The 12187-nt window shown below is 36.5% G+C and overlaps 1 pseudogene; it reads right to left on the bottom strand.

Annotated features, from left to right (window-relative positions):
• Positions 1-10682: 10682 nt before the first annotated feature.
• Positions 10683-11551, bottom strand: LOC107144170 (annotated as a pseudogene).
• Positions 11552-12187: the final 636 nt, after the last annotated feature.

The raw sequence follows: 12187 nt of genomic DNA, 5'->3' as shown, positions 1-12187 counted from the left end.
TTTTTTTTTTTTTTTTTTTTTTTTTACATTTTAGCAGCCTCTCTAGACATGGTCTATCTAGGAATTAATTGAACATAAATATTCACTTTTTTTTTTTTACATGGAGGTGATTTGGAGCTACCATAATAATGCTTATTATCAGAAATGCAAATCCAAACTGAAATACCACTTCATGCTCACAGAGGATGGAATTAATAAAACAGGTGGATGATGACAAGTGTTGGTGAGGATGTGGAGAAATGGGAACCCACGATATATTGCTAGTGGGAGTGTAAAATGGTGAATTTGCTTTGGAAAAGTTGGCAGTTCCTCAAACAGTTAAACATAAGAGGAACCATAGGACTCAGCAACTCCACTGCTAGGTACATAATAAAGAGACCTGAAACCATGAATCTACACAAAAACATGTATGTGAAAAGTTCATCACAGCATTATTCATAGTAGCCAAAAAGTGAAACAACCAAAAGGTCCATTAATTGATGAATGGAAAAACAAAACGTGGCACATCCATATATTCCACTATAAGAAGGAATGGAGTAACATGTGGTTCAACTTTGAAAACATTATGCTAAATGAAAGAGGCCTCTTATAAAAGACTGTGTATTATGTGATTACATTTTAGAAGAAATTTCCAGATTAGGCAAATCTACACAAATGGAAAATAGATAAGTGTTTGTTTACAGCTGTTGGGGGATTGGGAGAATGGGAGGTGAGTGGCAAAGGCTATGGAGTTTCTTTTTGGAGCAATGAAATTTTCTAAAATTGATTATGGTTGTGGATACACTGCTTTGTGGGTATGCTAAACATAATTGAGTTATACAGTTTAAATGGGTGAGTATATAGTGTGTGAATTATATCTCACTAAATCTATTAAAAAGTGTTTATTCACCATTACTCCCAATAAAACTTGTAAACATTAGGTAACTTGATAGGTTACCATAGCAGCGATACAAGAATTTAGTTGTCTTGTTTTCCTCAGCACCTCTCACCTCAGTTAATTGCTGGATATGAGGCAAAAAATAATAATAATTCTCACCAGAGCATTCCCCTTTTCTCCAGTCACAGGGCTGCTTTGGCTGTCACATTAGATCACCATTAAGAATTTGCACAGGGCTGGGGATGTGGCTCAAGTGGTAGCACGCTCGCCTGGCATGCGTGCGGCCCGGGTTTGATCCTCAGCACCACATACAAACAAAGATGTTGTGTCCGCCAAAAGCTAAAAAAAAATAAATATTAAAAAATTCTCTCTCTCCTCTCTCACTCTCTCTTAAAAAAAAGTATAAATAAAAAAAAAAGAATTTGCACAAAGGGAAAAAATTTTCTCTTTTCCATTTTCTAGCTCATTTGATAGCCTCATGCCTTAGATTCTTAGGCTTAGAAGCTTAAAACATTTTTTCCTTGACCCAATGACAGTAAAGTAATAAGTAATGCCAAGAACTGACTTTAAGAAGGAAACTTCATCTCCAGGGAATTAGATCACATAACTGGCCTAACAACTCCCTCACCCCTCAACATACATCCCAGACATTTCCCAAGAATGGAAAAGTATTTTCACAGCTTTATCTTATCAGCTCAGCAACATCCCCTTGAATATCAACTCCTCTTCTTTTTCTTAAGAATACAAGCCATTCTGAATGTCAAAAAGATATGGAAAATATGTTTATACTCACACTTGTATGTAACCCAGCTTCAATCTGTGGAGTCTCCGGAGAAGAAAATGCAATGGCCCAGGGAAGATTTCTCAATTACATTTGCATCACAGCTGGATAATTGAGAGGCCTATCTCTAATCCAACAGCTGACACGAGGGAGGCACAATTTGAAATGAACAGTGGGAACAGTTAATCAGCTCCAGGTGGGCCTAATGGAAAGCAGAGGAGAAAGGAAATATACATTGCAATAGTTTGCTGACTATTCCAGATTTTCCAGAGGGATGAGCAAGTAACCAGGGAAATGGGCCAGACTCTGTCAAGAAAAGGTTGATAACAGGGGATCTTACAGGATGGCACCAAGTCAAGCATTAGTGTTCCTTTAATTTTTTTCTTTTAGTTGGAGTCTACTATGTTTCCCAGATTGGTCTCCTGGACTCAAGGATTCTCTCATTTCAGCCCCTATGGGCTGGGGCTACAGGCAAGTGCACTATGCCCATCTGCATTAATGATTCTTGAGGCCAAAACAATAGCTCATTATTAATAAAATTTAGAGAGAACTTTCATTTTTTTCAGAATGTGGATTATATGACCATAGTGAATATTGAATTTGTTTTTTTAACCTTTATCTTATTCATTTATTTTTATTTGGTACTGATGATTAAACCCAGTGCCTCACACTTGCTAGGTGAGTGTTCAACCTCTGAGACACAATTCCAGCCCTTGAATATTTTTTTATTTATTTGTTTTTAGTTATAGGTGGACTCGATATCTTTATTTTATTTTTTTATGTGGTGCTGAGGATTGAACCCAGTGCTTCACACCTCTTAGCAAGCTCTCTACCTCTGAGCCACAACTCCAGCCCTTGAATTTGTTTTTGTCATGACTTTTCTTTGTTTATTGACCATTCCTCATTTTTCCAGAGATACTCAGATGCTAATTTGAGAAATGCTCAATAGGAGAAATACATGGAAGGTGAATTCATTAGGATTGTTGATTATTTACGTGTAGGATAAGAAAGAAGGTGAAGAATCTCAGACTTATTAATTTTTAGCAGAGACTTTCCTGTTCAAAGAAGCTGAGAACAATTTTATGAGTATTTGTCAGTAGATGTACTAATGCCTGGTGAAATCCCTGTGAGGAAGGGAAAGGCTTAACATTTGTGAAATGCCATTTCCTTGTCGGTGCTGATCTCCAAGTTGATGCTTTACATTCGGTTTTCACTTAACATAACAAAAGTGCTTCTTTAAAGCATAGTTCTTTGAAAATAAAAAGTGCTGCCCAGGAAAAGAAGAAACACCTTAATAATGAATGGGTTCGAGATCATTCAGGTTATTTGCCCTTACTTGAGGTATATAGCACAATGCTTCTCAAACTAAGGTGTTGGGAATTCCTCTGGGAACTTGTCAAAATGGTAAATTATTACAATAGGTCTGAGAGTCTGCATTTCTAAGAAACTTCTAGATGCTGCTGCTACTGGTCAGGGGTTGGGGGTTCGGGAGGCACTTTGAGAGGCAGGGACTCAGAGCAAGTCTCAATTCATTAATGATCATAAATCAATATAATGGGTTGTTACAAAGATTAAAAACAAAATACTAAGGAAAAACATCTGAATTATTTGCATACACTAAAATAAGATTTCATGGAAATTCTGTTTATGTGACGACAGTTTGTTATAGTACTGGAACATCATGTTTTTAAAATGTTTATTTTTTTATTCTGGGTCACAAGCAAAAAAGTTGGGCAACTATGATAGTGAAGGAAACTGGTACTAGCAGATTGGATTAGATAACTGTGTAGGTAGGTTCCTTCCTACTTTGAAATTAATTTTATGATTCTGTGCAGTCTCATATTGTTTATTTAAATCTCTCATTCTAGCTTTCAGAGAATATTCAGGGGCATAGGCATCAATAAGTCTATTAATTTCATTGTTAAATTGGAAACCCAAGATGGTGCACATGGCAATGTGTTATGCAAAAGTGCATCATTTTCCTGTGCTTAATGTTATGATGAAAAATTTATGATTTCTACAAAAAATATATTAGTTGAGAGTTTGTAGGTTTTCCAGGGTATCAGTGTGTCTAGGAACATATCAACACATACACACATAATGTAAATTCAGTGTGAGAGCAAAGCAACCAGCAAAGCAAGGAGAAACAGCTGTAAATGTAAAAAAAATGTTTTAATGAGATACTTCAGTTTGGAGTTTTACTATTCCAATAGTCAGAGGAGTAAGTTTGCTGTCTCAGGAGTAATCATTAATATATGACTTCTCATGTTAGCATATGAATTGAAAGGGTTTTATTCTACCACTGTTACTGGCAGCCAAACCAGGGAACCTGCCTAGATCCTGGCTGGTTGGATTTTGTCACATGCCTGCAGGAGAAAGAAGTGATATAAAAAGGAAAACTGAATTTAATGAATAGCCAAGTCTTGCTCTTAACACTACTCTAGTCATGTGACTTTGCTATTTAAATTACATTAATTATAAAAGTAGTGTAGTCCATGCTTAAAACACATATAAAATATCTACTACTTTTGTATTTTAGAGTTGTTTTCATCTATTATTAGATAATTATTCACTGAAAAGCACGGACTGTTATTTCAAATAAGCTGTTGGGTAAAATCAACAAAATATTTCCTTCTTTGGAATAGCTAAGTCACTCCAAGTCAAATCCACGTATTTCCAGAAATATCTAATTTGATCTTAATGCATTTCTACAAAAGTTGAATGTTTTGATGCAGAAAATGAAATGTGGGAATGGTAGCCACTGAAGCTCAAAATGGAAATAAAGACAAGTAATTGAATGCTCTCAACAACATCTAAGTGGAACTCAGAAACTAACATCTCTTGATTCCTTCTCATTCAGCTATGTATTCATTTTCACGGCTAAGCATAATTCAGCAATGTGCTAAGTATGTTATGAAATGCAGGTGAACCAAGAACTGAACCTTGTCTTGAAATTCTTTTCATCTGGCTCTCCTGAATTGCTAGAATTACAGAGAAGGAAGGTCAAATAGATATAAATTCCATTCAATTGAACAAATTTGCATTTAGTTAGTGGTTCACGCTGAACTTCCATTCTTTTTCTCAATTACATTACTATTTAACAATTCCTAATATGGCTAAAAATCAAATTTCAGTTCATGTTCTAAGGGACTAACAATTAACCAACTAATAAACTGTCTTCTTTTGTTAATACTCAAGGTAATCGTTTACATGCCAGTCTGTACCTTGACTATACGTCAGTATAAACCCTCATTTAAAAAAATAGGACTTCATGGGGCTGGGGATGTGGCTCAAGCCGGTAGCGTGCTTGCCTGGCATGCGTGCGGCCAGGGTTCGATCCTCAGCACCACATACAAACAAAGATGTTGTGTCCGCCGAAAACTAAAAAATAAATATTAAAATTCTCTCTCTTTCTCTCTCCTTCTCTCTCTCTCTCTCTTTAAAAAAAATAGGACTTCCATAATATGGTTGAGTTTCACGTGTTTCACATTTTGTATCAGTGAACTAAACTGAACCAATATTTTCATATTGAAACACTAGATAACACACTGTCTCATTTAAATATAGAGCTCATTAGAACTATTTAAATTTGGCCTCTGGATGGAAGGATTCTTCATGAAAATCTTAGGTGCCTACTTTAAATAATGGCTAGTCTTTGGATGTAATAAAGGTATCTGTTTCATAGTTGTAGTATTTGTCTGATATAATGTTTTGAATTTCATTTGTTCTTTTGAAATCTAAAAAGAAGTGACAACAATGAATAAACATTGATTGCTATAATTAATATTTCTTCCTTCAACATATGATATTACGGATGCTTTTGTGATTACAGATGGACTAGGCTTAATCCCAAGAAGCCCACTTATTAATGAAACTAAGCCTTCCCTTGAGTTGGGTGCACAAAAATAAGATTAAAACCAACTGGGCCTTACCTACTATGATGGGAATCCAAAATTCCATGAAGATCAATGATCCAAGAAGTGCCACACCTGTTTAACTAATTTATGCTAGAATTGTTGAATAATAATGACCTATCCGTCTCAAATACAATTTCCAGTATAACAACCTTTCAATGACTTGGTAAAAAAGTATAAAAGTGCTGGAAATGTCAGGTACTGGAAGAGACCAGTGATGGAGATAGTTAGGGTACTGAATCCATTAAAATCATATATTTATAGTTTCTAGATAAGAGATTGCCTGGGATGCTATGTATATGAATATCTTTTGAATTGAAAACATTTAAAGCTAGGAAATAGAAAATCTACACTTAACAGCTCATTGAAAAAATCAAATTATTTTACATAATTGTTAGATAATCTTTACAATATATCATGTCATATATGTATATAGTTGATGACTATATATATATATATATATATATAAATAATTTTATACTCTGCTTTTCTTTCTCTTTTCTCATTGTCATTGGTTACACATGCACTGAATAGGCAAAAACGATGATTTTTCTTTCTCCAAATTTCATTTCTAAGATTTTTTTCAGTTTCAAGTCACATGAATGATGCAGAAAAAGAAATGCAAGGCTTTTATTACTTTCAAATTTTCCAAGTCATAATTAATTGAAGTGCTGCTTTAATCATTCCTCACAAATACAGAGCAATAAGAAAAATAGTTCATGTTTATTACTGCAACTTTCTAGCTGTTATAAAGGAAACATCTTATCCAGATAAACGTGTGTGTGTGTGTGTGTGTCTCATACAGAGAGAGAGAGAGAGAGAGAGAGAGAGAGAGAGAGAGAGATTGAATTGTTATTTTGACTTCCAGTCAGCACAATAGTAAAATATTGATTAACAGAATGTTCACAATAAAATCTCTTAATCAGACTCAAAGTACTAAGCAGGTATGGATCCAGCTATGATTCATTTATCTTTTGGGAAAATACAAGAGCAAAAGATAAGCCTGGAGCCATGCCAAATCATAAAGTTTATTTTGTTTCTAACTTTAAAATGACACAAGTATAATGCATCCAAATATGTACTTTCTGAATTAATTTATTATTTTATTATTTGCTGCAGATGAAGCAATTGAGGCACAGAGACTATTAGGCAGGTCACATAGCCTGAACAATGCCAAGTCCTGACTTCAAGGTTAGTGCTGTTTCCTCTAGGATCATGGAAATAGCAAGAACTCAGGAACTGAAGGTGGGGGAAGGATGAGTAAAATTCTGCATAAGATGTTGAATGTTAGGCAAAAGTTCTTAAGTAGAAGTTAATGCCTTTTGAGGGGGTTGGGGATTTAGCTCAGTGGCAGAGCGCTTGCCTAGCACATGCAAGGCCCTGGGTTCAGTACTCAGCCCTGGGCGGGGGAAACAAGGTAACAGAAGTTAATGTCTTTTGCAAATATAGGAAGATGATAAAATAAATTCTATTTTTAAAAACTTACATTTTTTTCTGAAGCTTGAGGTTGGTATGAGGGGGGCAATAAAAGTCTGAAATCAAGCCTGGCAAAATCTCTATGTGTTGAAATATTATCCTGTAATGCAAAGTAAATAAAACTGAAAATAGAAAGACCTTGATCATCCTTGGCCGTTATCTGAAATGAGTTTATTACTTGTTATCATTTACACAAATTAATTCACAGCCCTAACTTTTTCTGGATAATGAAGGTTATTCCACGTTTGCCACATTTTTTTTTCCAGAGTTCAGGCAACAAAAAGCAAGTAGTTTTATGCTGTTTTCCATTATAAGATAATTATGAACTTTGTACATCTCTCTCCATTTGTATTCTTTTAAGTTAACCTTAGCCTTGTACATGTTGTTTTATTTAGTGTCCTTGTGCCCAGTTTTAATCTTAAATAAAGGGACAAGAAAAGCTACTTTTTTTTTAAATTTCAAAGTGGGGAAAAACTGAAAAGCCACTTCAACAAACCCAAATACTGCAATAGTTTATTCCACTTCAATAACCTCTCCTACTTGTTAGGAGCTTTGATTCTAGCTAACAAGGTTATCAGATTGTATGTGTATTGTCTTGTTATGGATTCCTTGGCTGGATTCCTGCAGTAAACAGTGCTTATATGTTGTTTTGTTCAGACAGCAGCACAAGAGGGAGCAGGGGGAGGAGGGACTGTGGAGAGGGACAGGGTCACAGAGCTGTCAAGGCCTTCCCAGTTGTGGAGCTGTAGCAACTGCTACCTTTGGTCAATTCTAATCAGTGCCTCAATGTGGTGCCCTCCAGGTCTCCTTCAGTGGCCCAGAAATGGGGTACTGAAACTCTGTATGCTTCATTCTTTTGAAGTGAATGCTGAGAGCAGCCAACAGAAGAAACAGGATAAAAGAGGGTGAACAAGTGGCAGAAGAAGCATTGAATCTCATCAAAGTGAATAGAGCTCAGGCCTCAATTCTGCCCAGACCCATTTGTCATTAATTTTCAGTTCACATTATCACTGACCAAATTGCTCCAGATAAATTCTCCAAGGGATAAAGGTGATTATATTTAGCAGAGGAGTTTAAATAAAACATTGTATGAAACCTTTTCTAATCAGCTAATGAAAAATAAAAGGGATATTTTTTCATATCTCCCTAAGGTACCTTAGTGTTCCATTGTGTCCCTATTGTTTTTGTCAAAAATGCAGATACTACAGTATGAAAAGAATGCATTGAATAAAATCTAAATGTTTCAGGCATCTCTTTATTGCCATATTGTCTCATCATTGCTAAAAATTCACAAATAACAATTGTTACATATGTATTAGTTTCCTATTGCTGCTATAACAATTTGCCACAAACTTAGTGGCTTGTCTTAAAAGTTCACATTCATTCCCCTAAACTTTTGAAGATCAGAAGCCCAAAATGTGTTTCATGGGGTAAGGAGGGGCTAAATTTAAGATACTGGCTCATTCCTTGATTTTGACTGCAATCTTTTGGAGGTCCCAGAGGAGATTCTAATTTGTTGCCTTTTCCAGGTTTAGACATTGCTGTCATTCTTTACCTGGTGGTCTGTTGCATCTTCAAATCCACAAATGGCCAGTTGAGACTTTCTCATGATGACATTTTTCTGGTTCTGACTCTTTTGCTTCCTGCTTCCATGTTTTAAGGACCATTGTGATTATATTGTGTCCATCTGGATGATCCAGAATAATCTAAAGTCAGCTGAGTGGAAACCTTACTTCCACCTGCAACCTTAATTATCTCTTGACATGTTAACATAACACAGTTACCGGTTCTTTAGGGTATAGGCACCCTTAGGGGGCCCAGCATTCTGCCTACTAGCCATGATATAGGTAGAAATAATGAAGTTATTAGAAAGTTTATATAGTATAGATTTTAATTAAGTCAACACTATGAAATAACATTTGTTAGAGTAGATTTTGACAAGCCAAGTCAGACAAATTTCAAAAACCCAAATATTAATCCAGATGTTCTCATTTAATCCTCTGTTTTATCCTGCAGGAGACTCATAAAACACAGCTTCTTACACAGATATTGGGATGTTGTTAAGTTCAGCTGTTTTACTTGTTTATCAAGGTAAATAGATCTGGATAAAAAAGAATATATTTACAGAAGTCAGTTTCAAAATATACATGTAGCCCCTTCCATGTACCATTGAGGTGCTGGATGTAGGAGATGGGCTATGATAGCAGCAAACACAAAATTATGTGATGCACTCACAAGAATATATGATGTGCCTATTCATAACTGGAAGGTAATCCTTTATCTAAACCTATGTTACTTTTATCCTCATTGAAAATATTTTTTTTAAACTAATTTCTCAATTTTTTTTAAAGAGAGAGGAGAGAGAGAGAGAGAATTTTTAATGTTTATTTTTTAGTTATTGGCGGACATAACATCTTTGTATGTGGTGCTGAGGATCGAACCCGGGCCGCACGCATGCCAGGTGAGCGCGCTACCGCTTGAGCCACATCCCCAGCCCCCATTGAAAATATCTTGCAGGCTGGGGTTGCAGCTCAGTGGTAGAGCACTTGCCTAGCATGTGTGAGGCATGGGGTTTGATTCTCAGAACCATCTATAAGTAATTAAAATAAAGATCCATTGAAAACTTAAAAAAATACTTTAAAAATCTCACAAAAAGATAAAAATAAATCCTGTCCAAAGGTCATATTTTTTTCTAGGATATATTGTAAAATCAAAGGGTTTGAGTATATAGAAGTGATGGCTTTCAGAAACAGATTTATGTTCTTTTATTCTATCAACATTTCTAAAGTATAATGAAATTTATCTACCCATTTATTGAATTTTTGTTGCAAAATTTTACCTCAGATTAATTAAAGATTAAATTCCAATGGAATGTATCTATCTTCATTTTTTAAGCTATCTTGTTACAAGTGTCATTAAATTATTCTGACACAGATTTTTGCTGACAATTTTGGGCTAGAATCACTTGCTTTGACTAGCCCAATAGATTCCTTAGAAACAAACAAATTCTTGTCTTATACTCTTCAAACTTATTTTCTTTACTGAGCGACAGCAAATCACAACTTCTTATCATGATATGTTTCTTCATGATCCAGTCCTTGCAGGAAATTTCTCTGCAGACTTATTTCCCACCACTTCACACTTGACAATTTATGCTTCCTGAATTCATATCAGACTTCCTATAATTCTCTATTTAGGCCATGTTGTGTCGAGTCTTGGAGTCTTTTTTTTTTTTTTTTTTTTGGGTACTGGGAATTGAACTCAGGGGCACTCTACCACTGAGCCACATCCCCAGCCGTATTTTGTATTTTACTTAGAGACAGGGTCTCGCTGAGTTGCTTAGGGCCTTGCTTTTCCTGAGGCTGGCTTTGAAATCACGATCCAAAGCCTCCTGAGCCACTGGGATTACAGGCATGAACCACTGAGCCTGGCTTGGAACCTTTTCTTTTATTGTTTCCTTTACTTGGAATACCTTCCTGAGTCTTAACTTGTTTATCTCTAATCATACATTAAGACTTAGATATGATTTCTTAACTTTACACTCAACCCATCTTGGATTAGTACTTCCCTTCACTTTTTTTAGTGTTTATCCTCTTTTGGATTTTGTGAATGCTGTCTTTTTTTTTGGGGGGGGGGGTACCAAATTTCTTTATTTGAAGGAATGGTACAAATTAAAGAACATAAGTGGATGTTTTGGTACAACTTATAGAAAAGGTAAAGGTAACCCCAATATGCATGCACTGCCTTGGTGACCAGGGAAGTCACTTGCACAGCTATGGGAAAGTCAGGCTGAGGTTTAGCTCTCGTTATCACTGTCTCCCAGGGTGTGCTTGTCAAAGAGATACTCTGCCATGCCCGATTTACACGGTCACCCAATTCTTTGATGGATTTCACCTGCTCATTCAGGTAATGAGTCTCAATGAAGTCACACAAGTGGGGGGCATTTTTGTCAGTGGCCAGTTTGTGCAGTTCCAGAAGTGACTGGTTCACACTTTTCTCCAAGTGCAAAGCACATTACATTGCATTGAGCCCACTCTCCCAGTCATCACGGTCTGGTTTCTTGATATCCTGAAGGAAGAGTCGGCCATCTCTTTCGTTCTGCAGCTTCATCATTTTCTCAGCATGTTCCCTCTCATGAGATTGGTGAAGAAAATATTTGGCAAAGTTCTTCAAAGCCACATCATCATGGTCAAAGTAGTAAGATATGGACAAGTAGACATAGGAGGCGTAGAGCTCCAGGTTGATCTGGCTGTTGATGGCGGCCTCCGAGTCCTGGTGGTAGTTCTGGCGCGCCTGCGAGGGGGATGTGGTAGTCGCCGGGGCGGCTGAGGAGAGGCGTGGCCCTGGAGCGGCGGCGGAGGCCTGGGACGGTCTGTGAAGAGGTGGCCTAAGGCTGCTGGCTCCCAGCCGCCGGCAGTGGTAGGGGGTCCAGCGTCGGGTTCCGTCCAAAGCACTGTTGAAGCAGGAAACCACGGCGACTCTCGGTGAAGAACGTCTGGCCATGAATGGTGTCTTAATGTCTAGTTTTTCTTATAGTTAAGAAAGATGTCTTCAGAAAGATATTCAAGACATCCCTGATGACTTACCAAGGCAAATACTGAACTCTTGACTGGAGAAAAACTAAACGAGATCCTGAAATGGGATAAGAGATATGAATGCCTAGTTTGGTCTTCAGTCTTTTTTAAAAAAATATTTATTTATGTATCTTTAGTTTTAGGTGGATACGTTAGTTTGTTTTTATGTGTTGCTGAGGATCAAATCCAGTGCCTCATGAATGCTAGGCGAGCACTCTACCACTGAGCCACCACCCCAGCCCCTGGTCTTCAGTCTTACAAGAACCAGTGAGATCATTTCAATCTTCTCTGACATCTGAAAGGTCAGGGAACCAATCTTCAGAATTTCAGCTTGTACTACCTCTTTCAGATAGCTATGTGCTATGTAAAGTAGGACAATTGCTTTTATAATTATTGAACTATATCCTCCAAATTTCCAGTGGGCTTTACTATATTAGAATCAGATTAACAAATTCATCCTCAGTTATTTAAAAATTGGGTAATATTTTCTTGTATAAGCCTTAATTTTTAACTTGACAATATGAATCATTTTAGTCTACTCAAATATTTCCCAAATAATTTGCAA

Source organism: Marmota marmota, unplaced genomic scaffold, assembly GCF_001458135.2.
Source record: "Marmota marmota marmota unplaced genomic scaffold, marMar, whole genome shotgun sequence".
In the NCBI taxonomy this organism is placed as follows: domain Eukaryota; kingdom Metazoa; phylum Chordata; class Mammalia; order Rodentia; family Sciuridae; genus Marmota; species Marmota marmota.
This window is presented reverse-complemented; position numbering and strand designations above follow the sequence as displayed.